Source organism: Pipistrellus kuhlii, unplaced genomic scaffold, assembly GCF_014108245.1.
Source record: "Pipistrellus kuhlii isolate mPipKuh1 unplaced genomic scaffold, mPipKuh1.p scaffold_m20_p_34, whole genome shotgun sequence".
Lineage (NCBI taxonomy): Eukaryota > Metazoa > Chordata > Mammalia > Chiroptera > Vespertilionidae > Pipistrellus > Pipistrellus kuhlii.
The window spans coordinates 332,430-351,278 of NW_023425534.1; the positions used below are offsets into that span (position 1 = coordinate 332,430).

General features: G+C 52.8%; 1 protein-coding gene across 3 annotated transcripts in view; it reads right to left on the reverse strand.

The window, feature by feature from the left end:
* Positions 1 to 18,849, reverse strand: part of GNB1 (G protein subunit beta 1) — a 49,531-nt gene that overhangs the window by 24,061 nt on the left and 6,621 nt on the right. The window lies entirely within an intron of this gene.

Below are 18,849 nucleotides of genomic sequence, written 5' to 3' on the forward strand. Positions count from 1 at the left end.
TGTTTTAAACCCTTAGAAACGCCTCAGGGAAAATACCCTGATAAACAAAAAGCTGCTGGAGGAAAAGGGTGTTTGAGTCTCAGTAACAACGGAAAAAACCCACTGCAGTTCCAAAAGCTTCTCAGAGAAACCTCACCCACAGCTCCCCTGCCTCAGGTCCGTCTGATTCTAAAGAAGCCACAGGCCAGGCGCTGCCTCAGTGCGGCCAGGCCCCTGGGAGCCAGAACGGCCCAGTGCCCCGCTGCCTGGAGCCCTGCTGGCCGGGGCCCGGGACGAGGTTTGGGGGACCAGCAGGCACGAGGCAGCCAGGATGGAAGTATGTTACTTCTAGATTTCTGCTGAAATATCCGCTTGTTCTTTCAAAACGTTAAATGTTTCTGTGATCTCTCCCCATTACACTGTGGAACAAGCACTGCGCCTGCTTCACGGGTCACCCCCACCCGTGGGTTAATCAGGGAGACACCTGGTGGTCCGCGAGGTCCGAAAAGCTGAGGCCACAGGATTCACTCACTGCCCTGAGCCCACAGCCCACGCGCACACTGCTGGTGTGGAGCCAGGAGCATCAGACAGTGAACTAGGCCCCTACTGAACTGCGAATTCTAAGGCATTTATTTATCTAGCAAAATCATTTTATTTTGGAATGAAGCTGCTTGTATTACACTTTTTTTTTCCTGACAGAGAAAGTGGGTGTGGAAATAATATAGGCTGGTGGTTCCTCAAGACGTTGGCCAGACTCTCCATGGCCCAGCCATCCACCCAACAGGCCTGCACACAGGCACTGGACGGGGGACCCCTGTGCTCACGGCAGCCCACGGTGTCCACAGTGCGCAACAGGTAAGCACGCGGCACAGCCACGAGGAGACGAGCAGACACACCACCGCGTGGGCGGTCCTTGAACACGCTCCGTGGAGAAGCCGGCACATGCGTGACTGCATCTGCGGGAACTAGCCCGACGGGAGCTCCACCGATGGGGCCGTGGCCGCCAGAGGCTGCGGCAGGCGAGACCCAGAGCAGCTCGATGGTCAGAGCCTCTGGGTGACAGGATGTTCCGGAACCAGGGAGAGGTGGTGGCAGCACAGCCCTGGGGCTGTCACTGAACTGCTCACTTTAGAATGCTGAGAGCTATGGCGCATGAAGAGGGGAGGAGCAGGGAAAGGGCCATTAGAGACAGTTAAAACAATGACCACCACGCCGTGGAGGCAGAAGTTGGAGGCCACAGAAATCAGTGAGGCTCAGTGCCCGGACCCTCTGAGGAGCTCTCTGCAGGCACACCCCGTGGCACTGAATGGTCACGGTCAAAGCAGGGACTCACTCAGCTCGGCAGTCAGCCTGGACTGTGCCTGTGGGATACTCAGCAGCACCCACTCCCTCGCTGGACCAGCCCAAAGTGGCTCCAGAGCCGATGGATGTCCTCGGAGACCCGGGTGAGGGCTGCTCACTCTAGGGGATTGTTACGATGATCCCAGCCTCCCAACACACCCCTCAGTGTGCAGCATGGAGAGGCCGCAGGAATGAGAAAACGAGTCCTCATTTGCTAATTCAAAGGCCAGAGTGCCTGTGACTCCAGACAGGACGCAGAGTCCGTGGCCTGGTCCTGGAAGAAGAACCAGGGAGCCACCCCAGCCTGGAGCAGTCCTGCCCTCCAGCTGTGGGGCTGGTCAGGTGGGGGTACGCTGCTCCAAACCCCCTCAGCCTCTCAGCCAGGACTCACAGGAACCTGGCTCAGTCCCGATCTGAAAAGGGTGTGGAGACATTTGGGGGGAAACTGATGGCTGTGACTGTGAACTTGGACCAGGCACGGTGGGGTCAGTGAAGTTCTGGGGGAGGCGCCCGGCGGCGATGTGAAAGAACGGCCTTGCTCTGGGGAGCTGGCTGGAGCCATAAAGAAAGGGAAAGACAGCTGCGTCGATGAAATGCTTCGCCAGATGCCCAGAGAAGTGGGCAACGACACAGATCGCCAGCTCCTGGGACGGCACTGAGTGCCCTGACCTGCTGCTTCACCTTTCCACAGCTTCACAGTATTCAAAAGTAAGAGCTGGGGAGGGAACAGCCAGGTCAATAAAGGGCAAATGTAACCCTTTAAAACGTGCCTGTGAAGTTACCAAGCAAAGCAGGGTGAGCTACGGTTACGGGCAGAGGACGAGCCGGCATCGCCCGGCAGCGGGGACAGGGACCCCGGCTGCACTCTCACTGCGGGGCTCCTCTCAGGAAGGAATGGACACCATTCGTCCTTCGCTGCCACATCCGCTTCCGTCGCCGTACGGAGGGTCCCTCTCCGGCCGCTCTCCCAGGTCCCTGCTCGTGGCTCTGTGCCCTGCCTGCCTGCTGGAATGCAGGTGCTCTTCCTCCAGTTTCTAAAGGCGGGAGCTTAGGCTGGGGAGACCTTTTGTTTACTGCAGTGAGCGCTTCATTCTATACATTTCCCTCTAAGTACTGCTATGTCCCACAAATGTTGTTTTGTTTTCACTCTCTTTCAAATGAAGATAGTTTTGAATTTCCCTTCTGCTGTCATCTGTGCCTTGTGTAATTCCCAAACACGTGGGGCTTTCCTATGATTGAGAGCGGAGGCCACGGAGCCCCGGGCGCTGTACAGCGCTGAGCGGCTCCGTCCAGCTCGGCGCCCCTGACACCCGAGCACGTTGTGCATCTCATCACTTCCTGTGGAGACCAGCAGGGGCGACAGAACCGGGCAGCCCCGGCGCCCAGGCCCACACCTCTCCAGGGGCAGTCGCTGGCACGCAGGGCTGTCCACCTGGTCTTGTGCTGACCGGTGCCTGCGTGTTGAATCCTCGGTGCACTCCAGGCTCCAACCGCTCCAAAGGAAGCTGCCGCGACCTTTGCGATGCCGAACTTTCCTCCATGGCTGGCCCAAGGGCGTGGACCCCTCACACCCCTCGCAAGCGGGAAGCCAGGCCAGAAAGGACATCGCTCTTCCGCTCGGAATCCATCCGCAGGAAGACGGAAACCACGCCCCTTTATTTGGGCAGAAGGTGAGCCGTCCAGGGGCGCGGACAGAGGAGAAGGATCTACAGAGGCGGTGTCTGGGCCATGCTGTGCACAGAGTCTGTGCCCTCTGCAGGCCGAGGGCAGGGGCCCCGTAGCCTCAGAAAGTTGCTGGGAAGCCTGTCTCCGGTGGGCTCCCACAGACCGTCTTCGGGGGGGCACTCCGGGGGTCACAGGGGACCCACCTATAGGACACTGCCCGCAGGATCACACCTTCCCGAGACACGGAGAGCTGGTGTCTGCCCTCTCCCAGCAGGACGAGCCCAGCTCCTGGAGCAGGTGCACCAGCCCATGAGGGGCCCTCACTGCTGAGGGGTTGTCTGTATAATATCCTGTACGCTGCTGTGTTTGTTAAAAAAATGTTAAGGTACTTCACTGTGGTTTTCATACAGGACACTGTGAATCTTTTATGTGACCTTTCAGGGAAAGGCCGTGTTAGGGATTTTTTAAAGTTTGCAGAAAACTACCACTAAGCAAGATGCCCCGAAAAGACCCCAACTCTCCCCACACAGGTTTGCCCAAGGGAAGAGCTTCGCCATCAAGCCCTGGAGAGGAACCCGCCCGGAACCCTTCCACGGGAGCACGGAGGGCGGCACGGCGCTCAGAGCACTGACCCCACAGCAGCAGCCAGACCCCAAAGCTCCCCCCAGGAGGAATGGAGATGCAGGAGGGTTAAGAATGGTGGGATCTAATTCCAAAAAGGAATTCTCTCCTCAGAGCTACAATTTATGCCAGCACGAAGATACAGGAAGCCTGGGGAGCTGCCAGAGCAACGGTAGCCAGCCGGTATCCGGTCCGGGAGGCTAACAGGGTGGCGACCGCGGGCTGAGGCTCTCCCCGAGAGCGGAGCGAGGAGGACACCACCCGGGCCTCGGGACACGGTTTCCCTCGGACCCTTCCCGGTCCTCCCCGGCCTGCTCGCTCCAGCTCCACGCTGTGCCCGTGCTCTCCATTTCCCGGCAGTCACACCGGAAGGTCCGGTCTCAGCCCTAAGCCAGCCATTTTCAACTGGCATGTCACAGTAACTTTAAAAACAAGCAGTACTTGTTAAGTCAGGGCCACTGGCCTCTCCCGTTAGACTGACAAAAAAAAAAAAAAAAGAAAGAAAAAGACAACAGCTAACACAACAGCAGCTCAGTGGTTAGAGCATCAGCCCGGGGACTGAAGAGTCGCAGGTTCAATTCCCAGTCAGGGATGAGAGGGAAGCAGCCCCCTTCCTCCCTCTCCTTCTCTCCCCTCCCGACACCCACCTGGATGATGGCAACACCTCAGTCCACTGGACCCAGGTCAGCCACACCTCATCCCCCCCCTCCCTCAGCTCCCACTGGTTTGGGGACCCTCTTCCTTCGTTCTCCCTTCTGTTAGTCCCTTCCCTGACCGCACTCCAACCCCTAGTGCTAACGTGGCAGTGCTCCAAGGGCACACCCCATTGCATTCACAGGCCCTCCGGCCCAAACCCACTAATGGCTGCTTAAGCACCCTCCTCAGAGCAGACTCAAGGAGCCCCTTCCCAGCACACACCCTCAATCCTATCCCCACCCTTCATCCTGCAACCTCCGCCCCACTTCCTTACAGCTCTCCCCACCCCACCTAGCCTACCACTTACCTTCTACCCCTGCCATCGCTCCCCCTCCCGCCCCGTCTCATACATCTCTACCCGATTTATCTTCCTGAACGACAGCTCTGACATGTCACGCCTCCACTCGAGGACTGAAATACCCTTGCAGCACAGCCCCAACCTGGCCTCATTTAAAGCCCCTCCACCTTTCCCACCTCACTCCCAGGACTCTGATCCATGAAGTTGGGAGGGACACACACACTCACATACACACAAACATTCACAAACACACTCACACATTCACAAACACACTCTTACACACACACCTCAAACAAACACACACACTAATTCTCATTCATCCCCCCCCTCTCTCCAGGTAACTTGGGTGCTCTCTGCCAGATCTGGTCCAAGATCCTGACCACTGTCTTGGAGAAATCCTAGAAATACGAATGTATTTTTGCCTTGAAGACTTTAAGACAACTTTAAAAAGGAAATATTCTCCCACAGTCAAGAAAAGGACATACTTCCAAAACTTGTAAACCAAAGGCACGAGTACCACATTACCATAAAAACCAGAACAGAAGCCTCGCACTGAACGTGTTCCTACAGCGCCTATGTACACGCGCTGGGATTTGCAACGGGCACCGGGAAGCAGCAAGAGGCCATCAGACCTGCAGGCTCTTCACGGCCAAGGTCAGCTGAGGTCTGTGCCGTGTCGCTCCGGTGCCAGGCACAGCGTAGCCAGACGGAGCCAGCAGGAAGAGTTACTTCCAGGGAGGACGTGCAGAGCCACCAGAGCACTGCATGCAAAGGACAAGGTCTAAGCTGTTGATAAAACACTTCACAATGAAATGGCCTTGGCGCCGGGACTCATATTTGTGAGCCGTCACCCGGTCCCTCACAAGATACACAGCCGAGGGCGTGCCAGGCACTGGCAATGGGGACTCCACAGTCAACAAGATGGACTCCTGCCATCAGAGAACGCCACTTTCCAGCCGAGGAAGGCAAACACACTTAGTCCTGACACACCAGGTGCCACCCTGCGCTAAAGGAAAACAGAACTGGGTGAGGGTAGCAGGGGTGCGGGTCTTTTACAAAAGGTGTCAGAGGCGTGGTGACACCTAAGCAGAGTCCAAGGAGAGGGACAAGAGGTGCAAAGTCCGAGACACGATACTGAACTGCTGACCTACTTAACCTAAACACTGATAAATCCTGCCACTCCTTACCTCTGGGCGTGACAGGAAGTAGACAAATGAACTTTATTTTCTCCATTCCAGGATGTTTAGTCCTACTGCTATCTATACTGCTCGCTCTCTCTTAAAATATATTTTTATTGATTTCATAGAGAGAGTGAGAGAAACATCCATGGTGAGAAAAAATCACGGTTTGGCTGCCTCCTGTACACCCCCTACCAGGGATCGAGCCCACAACTGGGGCATGAGCCCTGACCGGGAATCGAACCCTGACCTCCTAGTTCACAGGCCGACCTCAACCCCCGAGCAACACGGGCCAGGCTATACCTCTCTTAAATGAAACTCTGTTGGTACAAAAAGCTCAATAGTAAAAAAAAAAAAAAAAAAAAAGAAGGGGGCGGGTGCACAGGAAAGAAGGCAAAGCAGGAGAAACACCACAAATCTGTTTTAAGGAGGATCTATACATTTCCTTTTGGTCTCAGACTTTCCTTCCTAATTAATCTGTAAGTAAGAAATACTCAAGTAACGGGGGGTGGAAAAAAAAAAAAAGAAATATTCAAGTAAGATAAAATTCCTTGATCAAAGAATCATTAGTCATGGGAAGTCACTGAGCTTATTGAATATTAGAAAACCAGGCTAAACAACCAAAATTCCATTTAAGTTATTGATTAGGGATGATTAGAAAGCAAATGAAACAAACACCCCCTCCATAGTAGGAATAATAAACACGAGGTCACTGTGTTAGGTACACTGTTTCCAAGAAAACAGTGACACAGTGAAGACATTCAAGATCAGTTTACATAGACAGCTTATTCTAATTTTTAATTGTTTCACATATTTTCACTGAACAAGCTAATTATCTTTTTGCCAATGAAAAACCTTAAAAGAAAAAAAAGAAATTTGCTATCAGTAACTACATCTTTGGGGAAATGGTTAATGCTAGAAATGAAAAGTTAACCTCCCCCCAACACCTCTTCTCCCCAAAAACTGATCTAGTTAAGTCTCTTCTGTTGGCCAAGAAGATAAAGCCCCCCCTGGGAAGTAGAGATCTGACTGGTCCAAGGGCAGGAAGTAGAGCTGATAGACGCAAGGACAGGAAGTAGAGAGAGATCTGACAGGTCCAAGGACAGGAAGTAGAGCTGATAGACCCAAGGGCAGGAAGTGGAGAGATCTGACAGGTCCAAGGACAGGAAGTAGAGCTGATAGACCCAAGGGCAGGAAGTGGAGAGATCCGACAGGTCCAAGGACAGGAAGTAGAGAGATCTGACAGGTCCAAGGGCAGGAAGTGGAGAGATCCGACAGGTCCAAGGACAGGAAGTAGAGAGATTTGACAGGTCCAAGGACAAGAAGTAGAGAGATCTGACAGGTCCAAGAGCAGGAAGTAGAGCTGATGATAGATCCAAGGACAGGATGTAGAGAGAGATCTGACAGGTCCAAGGACAGGAAGTAAAGAGAGCTGATAGATCCAAGGACAGAAAGTGGAGAGATCTGACAGGTCCAAGGGCAGGAAGTACATAGGTCCTAAGAGATATGCAACTGGAACTGAGAAAAATGGAAATGGCCATCAGAAACCAGCCAGAACTGGCTCTGTTTTTCTGGGTGCGCTATCTCTATCCTTCTACTACCCCCTCTCTTAAGCAACCATCGTGTACATGGTCCAAAACCACTTACAATTCCACATCCTAGCTACCATCCAATGTCAGCGGTGACTCTGTTCCTAAAGAGTCCTCTGCACCAGCTCACTGGCTTGCTGTCCTGCCAGGTGGCCCATCAGCTGTGGCACAGGAGAGGAGACTGTGGGGAGGTCCTACCTACCACAGGGACCACAGGCAGACTCCCTAGAAGGAAAGGGTAGGCCAAGTGATGACTAGGATCTTTAGTATAGCAAGGAACTTCTCCTTTTAAGTGACATAAGCATTTATCTCTTCACTGCAGTACCATTTAATTACGGAAAGGATAAACCATGAAGTATCATACATGAACCTAAACATATACAGTTGACCCTTTTAAAAAATATTTTTTTAATTGATTTTTTACAGAGAGGAAGGGAGAGGGATAGAGAGCTAGAAACATCGATGAAAGAGAAACATTGATGAGCTGTCTCCTGCACACCCCCTACCGGGGATGTGCCCGCAACCAATGTACATGCCTTTGACTGGAATCGAACCTGGGACCTTTCAGTCCACAGACCGACGCTCTAGACACTGAGCCAAACCGGTTTCGGCTACAGTTGATCCTTGAACATCACGGATTTGAACTATGTGGGTCCACTTATACGCAGATTTTCCCTAACTGACCCATGCAGTTCAAACCTGTGGTGTTCAAGGGTCAATTCAGTGATTAGAAAACTGCATATGTGGAGAACTAGTTATATATGTGAATTTTCTTCTTTTAAAAATAATACATATTTTGTTGATTTCAGAGAAGAAGGGAGAGGGAGAGAGAAACATCAATGAAAGAGAATCACTGATCACCTGTCTCCTACACGCCCACACTGGGGATGGAGCCTGTAACCCAGGCCTGTGCCCTGACCAGGAATGGAGAACCATGACTTCCTGGTTCACAGGTCGATGCTCAACCACTGAGCACACCAGCAGGGCTATATGAATGTTCAACTGCGCAGGAGGCTGGCACCTAAGTGACACGTTGTTCAAGGGTTAACTGTAAATCAAGTAAAACTTATGCCCAGCAGATACGTGTGGCCCTAAAAAAAAAAAAAAACCACAGAGAACTACAGCATCTCTTAATGTTTTTCCATTCAAAGTATTCAGGGTTGGGGCTAGGGGCATATGTAGGGAGGGGTTTGAGATGGGAATGAGGGGATAAGGACAATTATGTGAGACCATAATCAATTTTTAAAAAATCAGAAAAGAAAGAAAGTATTCAGGGTTATCTGCACTGTCTTATCCACTTACTGTGTCCAAAACAGGAGAACAGGCCATGGCCAGAATCAGACCCAATGAAGGAGCCACTTGGTATGTGACAGGTCGTCTGTCACAGCCGTCAGCAGACACTCAGGGGCTGCTCCCAGCAGGCCGCTGATTGAGGTGCTCAGATGATACATTTCCTTTCCCCACAGAAGCCGCATTACAAATGTGGGAGCCCTGTCGTTGGTTCCTCCGGTTTGCCCTCTAGTGACAGACTGAGCTTCCATTCCTGGAAAGGAAACGCTCCCTCCTTCCGCCCTCGCCCAGATGCTTCCAGGGAACATGCAGCCACCAGGCTGCAGTGACCAGCTCAGGACTGTGAGCACTAAACCTGCACAGCGGCACTGCAGCAACTCACAAGACACAGAAATTTTTAAATTGACACAAGCACAGCAAAGCCCAACAAATGACAGGCTCCAAGGGAGCAACTAGCTCCAGGTGGATCTCAGTTCTAACAGCAGATGGCGCTGCGCCCTTTCCCATGACATCACATCCTCACAAAGCTGGGTTGACAGAAAATGAAGGCAGGGGCCCAGTCTGGTTCTGTAATCTGGGAAGCTGTACAGCCCATTAGTTAGCAACAGTGACTCATTTAAGAATAAAATTAAAAGTATCCTTCAATTTATGGGTATTATTTTTTTTCAAATGGCTAAGCTTTTAGGACATAAATACTCAAGTTGTTTGGACTTCAAGACTGCGGAAATGAAACTCTAGGTATTTATTTTGGCCTGGAGCATCGTGAAAATGCTAGGGAGACCAAGAGGCCAGAACTGAGAATCACAGCATTGAGCCTGAGCTCTGGAAGGGGACAGAGGGAGCCCACCCGCAGAGCTGACCTCTCTCTGCCCCTTTAGGTGTGGGGGAGAAACCTGGACAACACATTCTCCAAGAACAGGAACTGACTTCCTCACCTTCATGTTCTCGGAACAAACCAAACCCAAGAGGAGCTCAGGCACTTCCCAGGAAAGGCAGCTCTGCCCGCGGCCTGAGGACAAGGCCCGAGGTCCCGGGGCCGAGGGGAAGGCAGCAAGGACAGGCTCCCGGAGTGCGGCTGAAGGGAGCGGTGCGCACAGGAAAAGGCGGAGCCTGAGGGACGTGGACTGGACCCCCGAAGGAGTGCGAGGACACACTTCTGTGGCGTTCCGCCCACGTGCAAAGCCGATGCTAACCACGTGAGGGCGGTCTCCACGATCAGGGCCTGCACACGCACACAGAGCAGCTCAAGAGCGGCCAATCCGATTAAAGAACAAACATGACCTCTAGCCCTGACCCGTGTGGCTCAGTGGATAGAGGGTCAGCCTGAGGTTTGAAGAGTCCCGGGTTTGATTCCGGTCAAGGGCATGTACCTTGGTTGCAGGCACATCCCCAGTAGGAGGTGTGCAGGAGGCAGCTGATCAATGTTTCTCTCTCACTGATGTTTTTAACTCTCTATTACTCTCCCTTCCTCTCTGTAAAAAATCAATAAAATACATATTTAAAAAAAACACACAACATGACCTCTAAGTGCAACCATGGGTCTCGACAGAAGGAACCCCTGCAAAGGACACTGTGGGGACAGCAATAACATGTGGAATAGAAAACAGCCGGCATCCGTGTTAAATGTGCTGATCTGATAACTGCACCGTGGTCACATGAAACATGCCTGAGCTCTCCAAAAGTACAAACCAAACCGAGGGGTCCAGTGGTGAAGGGGAAACAGATGTGCATTTTGCAATCCACCTCCTGACATTCGCGTTGTTTAAAGTAAAGGTGGCCTTGCGCTATGACGGCAACTGGCAATCATGAAGGGCGACCGAGAACGAGGGGCAGCTTCTTGGCCTCGTGACTGCGGGCCTCATGGACGCACCTCTGGAGCTGCCCCTTCAGGCAGGAGCAGGACCTCGGCAAGGCGAGCCGGCTCTTTGGTGGTGGCCTGTCCCCGGTGTGAGCCTCCGCAGGTCTGGGGGGCAGGGGCATGAGACGAGGACAGCAGTCTGAGCGGAGGTGGCCATGGGCAGTGCCACCCACTAGCTTCTCATTATATGAGCCACATGCCCAGTCTCCTGAGCTCCTCCTCTCTGGGGTCAAGCATCTCGTTTTTATGGAAGTTGAACCAATCGGCCAGCAGAAAGCTAAAGACAGAGAAGAGCTCAGCAGAGTGAGCGGGAATCACCCCACGGAGAGCGTGGAAATACCACGGTGAGGGGGGTGGGGTGGGGAGAAATCCTGCTGCTGGGGACCAAGTCCATACAGACCTCCTCGGCACCACGGGGGAGCCTGCCCGACCCGGGAGCGGGGCCAGGCCCACACGGCATGGGTCTCCCCGAGGCACTGCTCTCTGCGCGGTCCTGTGCACGCAGGTGCTGGGCGGCACCCCTGGCCCTACCCACAAGATGCCAGTAGCACCCCAAGTTTTAACCACCCCAAATGTCTTCAGACACTGCCCAACGTCCCTCTGAGAACTCAGTCGCTTCCCTGCAGCCCATCGGCAGTCAGCACGGGCTGTGCTCACAGGCAGGCGAGGAGCGGTGCCTTGGGCGGGGAGGAAGTAGCGCCAGAGACACACAGACAGAGTGACAAACGCCCAGCCATGTATATTGTGCAACGACTGCCGGCCAACTTCAGTAACAGTCCAGGTAATTTCGCTGTTAGAGCCTCACCCCCTCGGAAGCACCGCGGACAGTGCCCACCGCAGCAAACACCCAGACACTGCCGAGATGCACCGAGTCTGTACGGAAGCGCCTCGAAAGAGCCCCAAGTGCCTTTCTATGGCTAAACCCCTGGTGATTAAGCCCCTGCACCGTTCACACATCACTCTCCTGTAGCAAGAGAATTTAAAATGAACCCGAAGTTCACCCTCCTTGTCCTCGGCAGCTGCTGTCGCTCAGTGTGTGTGAGCACGGAGTGAGGACACAGCACTTCCAGGAAAACAAGACACAGCCCGGCTTCTGCGAAGCCGTGAGGAGAAGGACGGGGTGTGGGTCCCAGCCCCGAGGCCCGGGCCTGCTAGTCTGCTGGGGCGGGGTCAGAGCTCACAGCAGGGGGGGCCCTTTCCGTAGAGGCCAGACAGCAAAGGCTTCAGGGTTGCAGGCAACTACACATTCCACTGCTGACCGCCGCCCCAGCAGCCAGAGGAGCCCTGAAGGAATGAGAGGCTGCTCTGACAAAACATCTGCGGACAAAGGCTCAAAACCACACAACCTCCCGTCAAAGAGGGATTCTTCTTCTGGTTTGTTTTCCAACAATTTTTAAACGTAAAAACTACTCTTTGCTGTAGTCTGCCAACCCTGGCATCAGCCCAGTCCCTGGCACAGAGCCGATGGGTGACCCGTAGCCGGTCACCACCTCACCGTCCTGGATACCCGGTCAGCTGCTACGGGGCCAGCAGGGACCTCCCCAATCTGACACCAGCTGTCTCCTCCTGCCGCCAATCCTGCCCCGAACCGCTCCGCTTGCAGTGGCTTCTGAGGCCTGACGAGCAAGTTCACCAGACACTCGGCGCGTCTAACTGCGGAAACGAAGACTTTGTGCTTTAAATCCAACGAGGTGATCTTGGCCATCACACAGTGTCCCCATCCACTTACCCTGAGGCACATCCTACCCTCCCAACCATGTTCACAATAGGACACATTCCAGCTTCCCTCTGCTCTGCATCCAGAGGCCCAGGTGGGGCTGGAGCGTCCCCTGCACAGACGGGTCTTCACCAGGGGCCCTAGCTCCACCGCCTCTGCCAGGTTGCAGGAGTGCTGCCAACTAACATTTCTGAAAAGTACTGTGATTTTAAAAAGCCAGGTTGTGATTGTTATGTCGGCAATAATAGCACCCATGGCATCCATTTTTTTTTAATCTTTTTTTTGGCATCCATTCTTTTTCTTTTAAAAAATATTTTTTTATTTCATTTTTTTACAGAGAGGAAGGGAGAGGAATAGAGAGTTAGAAACATCGATGAGAGAGAAACATCGATCAGCTGCCTGCTGCACACCTCCCACTGGGGATGTGCCTGCAACCAAGGTACATGCCCTTGACTGGAATCGAACCTGGGACCCTCCAGTCCCCAGGCTGATGTTCTATCCACCGAGCCAAACCGGCTAGGGCTTGGCATCCATTCTTATACAAAAAAAAGAGTGAAATGGCTCAAGTGAAAGAAAAAAAAATGCATAGAAGATGCTATGAAACACCATCAGAAAAAATCTTTTACCTCAAAGGCAAATTTAATCAATTATACCTCAATAAAAAAAATAAAGGCAAATAAATTACAACTATGAAATTTTTAGAACATGCTCATCTCAGTCATGTTAACTTTGAGAGAACATCTAATACTTTTAAGTATAAATAATTTCCTTTTATATTTCTTACAAAATGAAAATATGTTTTTCCTAATTATCATGATCTTGGCCAATTTCCTACCAAAAAGTATAAAGAAAAATTATATCTTACTACATATTCCTTCTCCCAGAATATCCGTGTCCCAGTGAGTAGGGGCATATATTTCTTCTAGACTCTATTTGACACCTAGATGCATATCTTTTCACAAATTAAATTATACCTTCTTCCCCAAACTTACACATATTCCACCATCCCCCCCACCCCCCCGCATTACTGCGCTGAGGGTGTCCCCTCAAGACAACAAAGAGCCCCTTATAAACGGGCACCAGCTGCACGGTACTCCATGAGCACCTTACTTAACCATATTTGGATGGGTCACAGTTCAGAGGAAATAAGAAAGACAAAGGTCTGTGCCTCACGAAGCTTAAATTCTACTGACTACAGACAAGCTTTTGCTTTCATAACAAAATTTTTAATGAATACTGTTTTTGATACTTTGTTTGTATAACTAATTTTGTAGTTAAAGTATTTTTATTTTTTTCCCTTTGGATAAATTCCTAAAAATAAAGTTGCTTAAATAATTCACCTTAGAAATGCTTTAATACTAAGGACTAATCCTTGATCACATACTATATAACTCTAATATTTTCTCCAATTTGCTAGCCTTTGACTTTAGTTCAAAGGTCCTCTACCAAGTGTCTTGGCTATAGATCTGCTGAGTCTAAAGCAGATAATCTTTATGGCCTAGAGCCTCAGTGTCTTGCTCAGTAACTTCCCCCCACACCCTCTTCAAAGGTTATAAACTATTCCCCCCACTCACACCCTCCTCAAAGGTTATATAATACGCCGAAATCGGTTTGGCTCAGTGGATAGAGCATCAGCCTGCGGACTGAAGGCTCCTGGGTTCAATTCCAGTCAAGGGCATGAACCTTGGTTGTGGGCACATCCCCAGAGGGGGGTGTGCAAGAGGCAGCTGATCGATGATGCTCTCTCATCGATGTTTCTAACTCTCTGTCCCTTTCTCTTCCTCTCTGTAAAAAATCAATAAATATATATATAAAAAAAGAAAGCAGAACGTGCCTGCCCGCCTCCCAGACACGCAGACCCTGGCCACTGAGGGGCTCCAAAGACAACAGCAAGACCGACAAAACTAGCCAAAACCAAGATGCTTCCGTCGTGAGAGACAGTCAGGGTCACAGGAACAGGGCCAAGGATAAACGAAGCTCTGGGGACTGCAGTGGGTTGAATAGTGTCCCCTGAAAATTCTTATCCACCTGGAACGTGGAAATGTGACTTCCTTTGGAAAAAGGGTCTTTGCAGGTGTAACCAGTTAACTTAGAAGGAGGTCACGCTGGGTCAGGGTGGGTCCCAATCCAGTGACTCTGCTGTCCCTACCGAATGCAGAGGGGAAGGCCACGTGATGATCTCTACCTCGAGGCCCAGCCTCCGGCACTGAGAAGAGGTCCTGCTGGTTAGCCACTCGGCTCTGGTCACTAGTTACGGCATCCACAGGAAACAGGTAACACCTCAGAGCCCAGCAGAAACAGCCCTGCGGACCTCACACAGGACCACAAACACCGGAACCACAGGCTGGGTGGCTGGGTGGCTGGGAGGCTGGGAAGCGGAGGAGAGGAGGAAGCAGGCTGCAGGGGCACAGTGGCACCAGAGCCAACCTCAGTTCTTACACACGCTCAGCCTGAGGTTAAGCATTTTTATGGGCACCCTCTCTTGTAACCCTCACCACTACCGAGATGAGAAAACCAGGCTAGGAGCTTTACATCACGTGCTCAAGGCCTCAAAGCCGAGCGCTGGCAGAACATGAAGGCCAGCCTGTGGGCATGGCCGACGACATGGCCGACGACAGGCAAGGGCAGCACTCCTTGCACAGTGTAGCCACTTAGCTTAGAAGGAGGTCATGCTGGGTCAGGGTGGGCCCCAATCCAGTGATCTGGTGTCCCTACCGAATGGAGATGGGTTATGTCTATAATACGGAACAAAGCAGGAAAACTAGAACGGAAAACCCTGTAAATACAGTGTGCTCCCCAACGTGGGGGATATTTTCTGCACACACGTACTCAAACGATACAAAAGACAAAAGGAAACTCAGAATCCTATGTGGTTACTTTCTGAAAAAGGAAATCACACATTTTCCTCTTACTTTTATATTCCTAATTTTCTAACACTTTTATTACTAAAATGCAAAAGCTGAAAAAACAGAGACAACAGTTGTATTGAAAAGGAGATCTTTCTAGAACCACGTTGGTGTCTCAGGAGGCACAGGAACAAGGGCCCCACAGAATGAGAACAAGACAGACGGAGGGACTGAGGCAGTGGAAGCAGATGCCTGTCCAGGGAGTTCAATTGGGGGGGGGGGGGGGGGAAGTTATATAAACCCGGGCCGGTGTGCGGGCGGAAGAGGCCCCTGAGGAGGAAGGACAGGTGGAACGTTGGTAAGTATATTCTGCGCTGAAGACAACTCCTGTAACAGAGGAAGCAGGCAGGTGCAGACAGAGTGGAGACGGAAGGGGAGGGAGAGTCCAGCTGATGCTAAAAGGTCCTGTGTGATAATTAAGAGCACAAGCCCTGGAGGCAAACAACTCAAGTTCAAACATGGGTTCCACGATTCCTGACTGCGACCTCGCTAATTACCTAATCGTCCTGCCGGTTAGCCTCTGTGAAAGGGGGCTAGCCAAGGTACCTGCCTCCGCTGATGTGTGGACCACACAGGAAACTCACAACGTTCTCCCCAAGGTGCCCGGCACAGCAAGCACCTCACCCACACCAGCTAACAGCACTGGGACAACAGGCCGAAGTGCAGGTTCATCTAGCACATGTGTCAAACACAAGGCCCGCGGGCCAAATCCGTCCCGCCAGGCCTTGCAATGTGGCCCGCACCGCGCTGTCATCACTGCACTCCACTGCGTTTCCATCACAATGACAGTTTATGACTGTTCAGTAAACCATTCGGCCCGCGATTTAGGCTGGATTTTAGATTTTGGCCCCTTCTCTGATTGAGTTCGACACCCCTAATCTAACGCCACGGGAATACAGGCTAGAGGGCTGCGGTGTGAACGGACCACTTCCCACAGGCAAACCTTGAAGTGCTCTCCCAACTCTACGCACAGCCTCCACCCAGGGGAGCAGCCTCAGCTCCAAGCACAGCCCTGCCGGGGCCTTCTCTGCCTGGAGAACTGCCCTCTGCTCCAGTGCTCCCAGCACCCTTTTCAAATGAAGCCCCACCGTCTCCACGGCCCACTGGCCTTCCTTTCAGCACCGCCTGGCCCACCAGCTGAGCGCTGACACTCCTCCCAGCAGGGCAGGCAGGGGTCTCGTGGCGTCCCCAGCTGCTCCCTGGCACAGCCGAGCCTTGAAGAAGCGCTGTACTGAAGGTACCTTCATAGGATCCTTTCTCTGAGCAGCTGACAAAGCTCAAGCTGTCCCAGGCAGCCTCTTTCGAAGGCACGTGCCCTGCCCTGCACCCCTTTCCTTCCCAGCCTTCCTGCACCCCCTGTGGATGGGCCGCCCTGGGGAACCATGACCACCACACTCCTCAGCCTGCTCTGACTCTCAGCCACATTCTCTCCCCAACACCCCAGAAGCCTCTCTGCCTGTGGGCTCTGGCCTCCGCTCGGGTGTCCGTCCAGCCTCTGATGCCGCTTCATGAGCTTCTCTTCCTCTGCCCTTCGCTGCTGCCTTCTCAGGCTACACCAATAGGCCTCCGACCTTTAGAGACTCGAGAGGAACCTCTAAAGCTGCCCGGGGAGGGGAGCCGCACTGCACAGAGCGCATCTCCAGCTGCGGGACCGGTCCCTGCAGGCACCCTGGCGAGGCCTCGAGGTGCCCTCAGGTCAACCACCACATGTTCTCCAATCAGAGCCACTCAGATGGCTTGGTCTCGGGCCTTTACCTTAACTGCTGAGGACCCTGGGCTTTTGTTTACAGGCTTTATCTCTGGATATCACTACATGAGGAATGGAGGGACATTCTAAAATTGCCTAATAAGCCTGTTACAAGTTACCATACAGGACAATTTTACAAAATAACGAGGAAAAGAACTGGGTGAGAAGAGCAGCAGTACTACGTCAGCCCACTCTGCCGGCCTCCGGAGGAGAGCAGAACCCACTTCTGCTTCTGCGCATGGCCTGTCACTCAGGTTTTGGTTGAAGTACACGAGGAAAATGCAGCCTCACGGACAGGGAGTCGGAAAAGGCAGGCGCATTTCACAGTGGATAGTCTTCCTGGATACTACATCAAACTCCGCAGCACTGTGTCCCTCGCGGCAGTCCTGCCTGAAACCTAACGATGTCACTTCTTCGCACGGCGACTCGGCACGCCATGGTCCCTCATTCTGGCGCTCTCGACGATCTTTTACCTGCTTGTGAGTGAGCGGCATCACACACAGGCAACTTGGGAAATACCAGTTCCCTTGGCTAAGTGGATCTTCCAAATGTAGACACATTTCATTATGTAATGTTAAAGAAAGCCTTCGTTGGCATTCCTACCTGCCTCCTAAGAAAGCTCTTAAGCTCCCAGGAGCAGAATCATGCTTTCCAAAATCCTCATTTCCATTGGAAAGCTCCAGTTTCAGCACGGGAACAACAGTTAGTCATTCTCCGTGAGGACCTGGTGGCTTTGTTCTTTTTCAAGAAAATACCTGCCAGAGCCTGTGCAAACAGCCATCACCTTGTCAGCTGTCCCTCCACTCAGCCGGGCACGCACGGCTGCACACTCAGCTGCGTCAGTGCTTCCTTCGGGCCCACTTCCCACTCCATCTCCCAGCAAGCAGGAGGACAGACCCGCTGCCGTTAATTCCAAGAATTCTGACTACTTCATCAGGACACTGAACGTTTTTTTGCCACAAGTTCCTGGCGTGAAGAAGCTACGACTACAGTAACTGCTGTGCCTGGTTTGACCGCGGCCTAAAGAACAGCCCTTTCACCCACCGCTGCGCTCCTCCCAATGACGCAATCACCATCCTAATGTGACTGAGAGGGCTGGGACCCCTGCACCCCTGAGGCCCCCAGGCGTGCACCCATCGCACTCTGAGACTTCTTGCTCTAAGCAGTGATTCCTCCCAAGAGGTCAATCACCACCCAAATAGACAACTCCTCCACCAGATGGCTCCTCCAGAGCACCACACTCCAGCGTCCAATCAGATTCCACAACTACCTGCTGTGCGTCCTGCCTCAGGGGCTGGACCGCTGCAGTGAAGCAATGCCTGTCCTCATGGAGCTCAGAAGTGGCAGGGAGAGCAAGCTAAGGGCTGGGAAGCAGGGTAGATGGTGGAGATGAATGAGATGAGGCTGCCCCAGGAGGCTGTCTGTCCACAAGATCCTCGGGAGAACTCGGCAGGGGGAGGAGGAGCAAGTGTAAGGACGGATGCACCCGAATGCATTGTGGGACCACCTCCTCAGTCATCTCCCCTCCAAATGCAAAACAGCCACCGGATGCCCAGGACAGAACCCTGGGGTCATTACCCCTCCCTCACCTTCCATTCTGCCACCAGCTGTGCCCGGCCCAGACCCGCATGGCATGGGCCACGCTCCGGTACCACGTGGTGGTCCTGATCAGGCCAATCTCCTCCTTCAAACCCTCGTCAGGCCTCACAGAGCGAGCGAGCCCTCAGGAAGAAGTGCCAAGTCTGGACAAAGGCTCTGACCTGTCACACCACGCCCCCCCCCCCCCCCCCGCCCCGAGAACTCCCGAGCTCTCCTCCCCTCGATGAATGGCGCTCTGCCAATCACCCCCTGCACACTGCTCTGGGTGCCGGAGAGGGTCACCCTGCACACTGCTCTGGGTGCCGGAGAGGGTCACCCTGCACACTGCTCTGGGTGCCAGAGAGGATCACCCTGCACCCTGCACA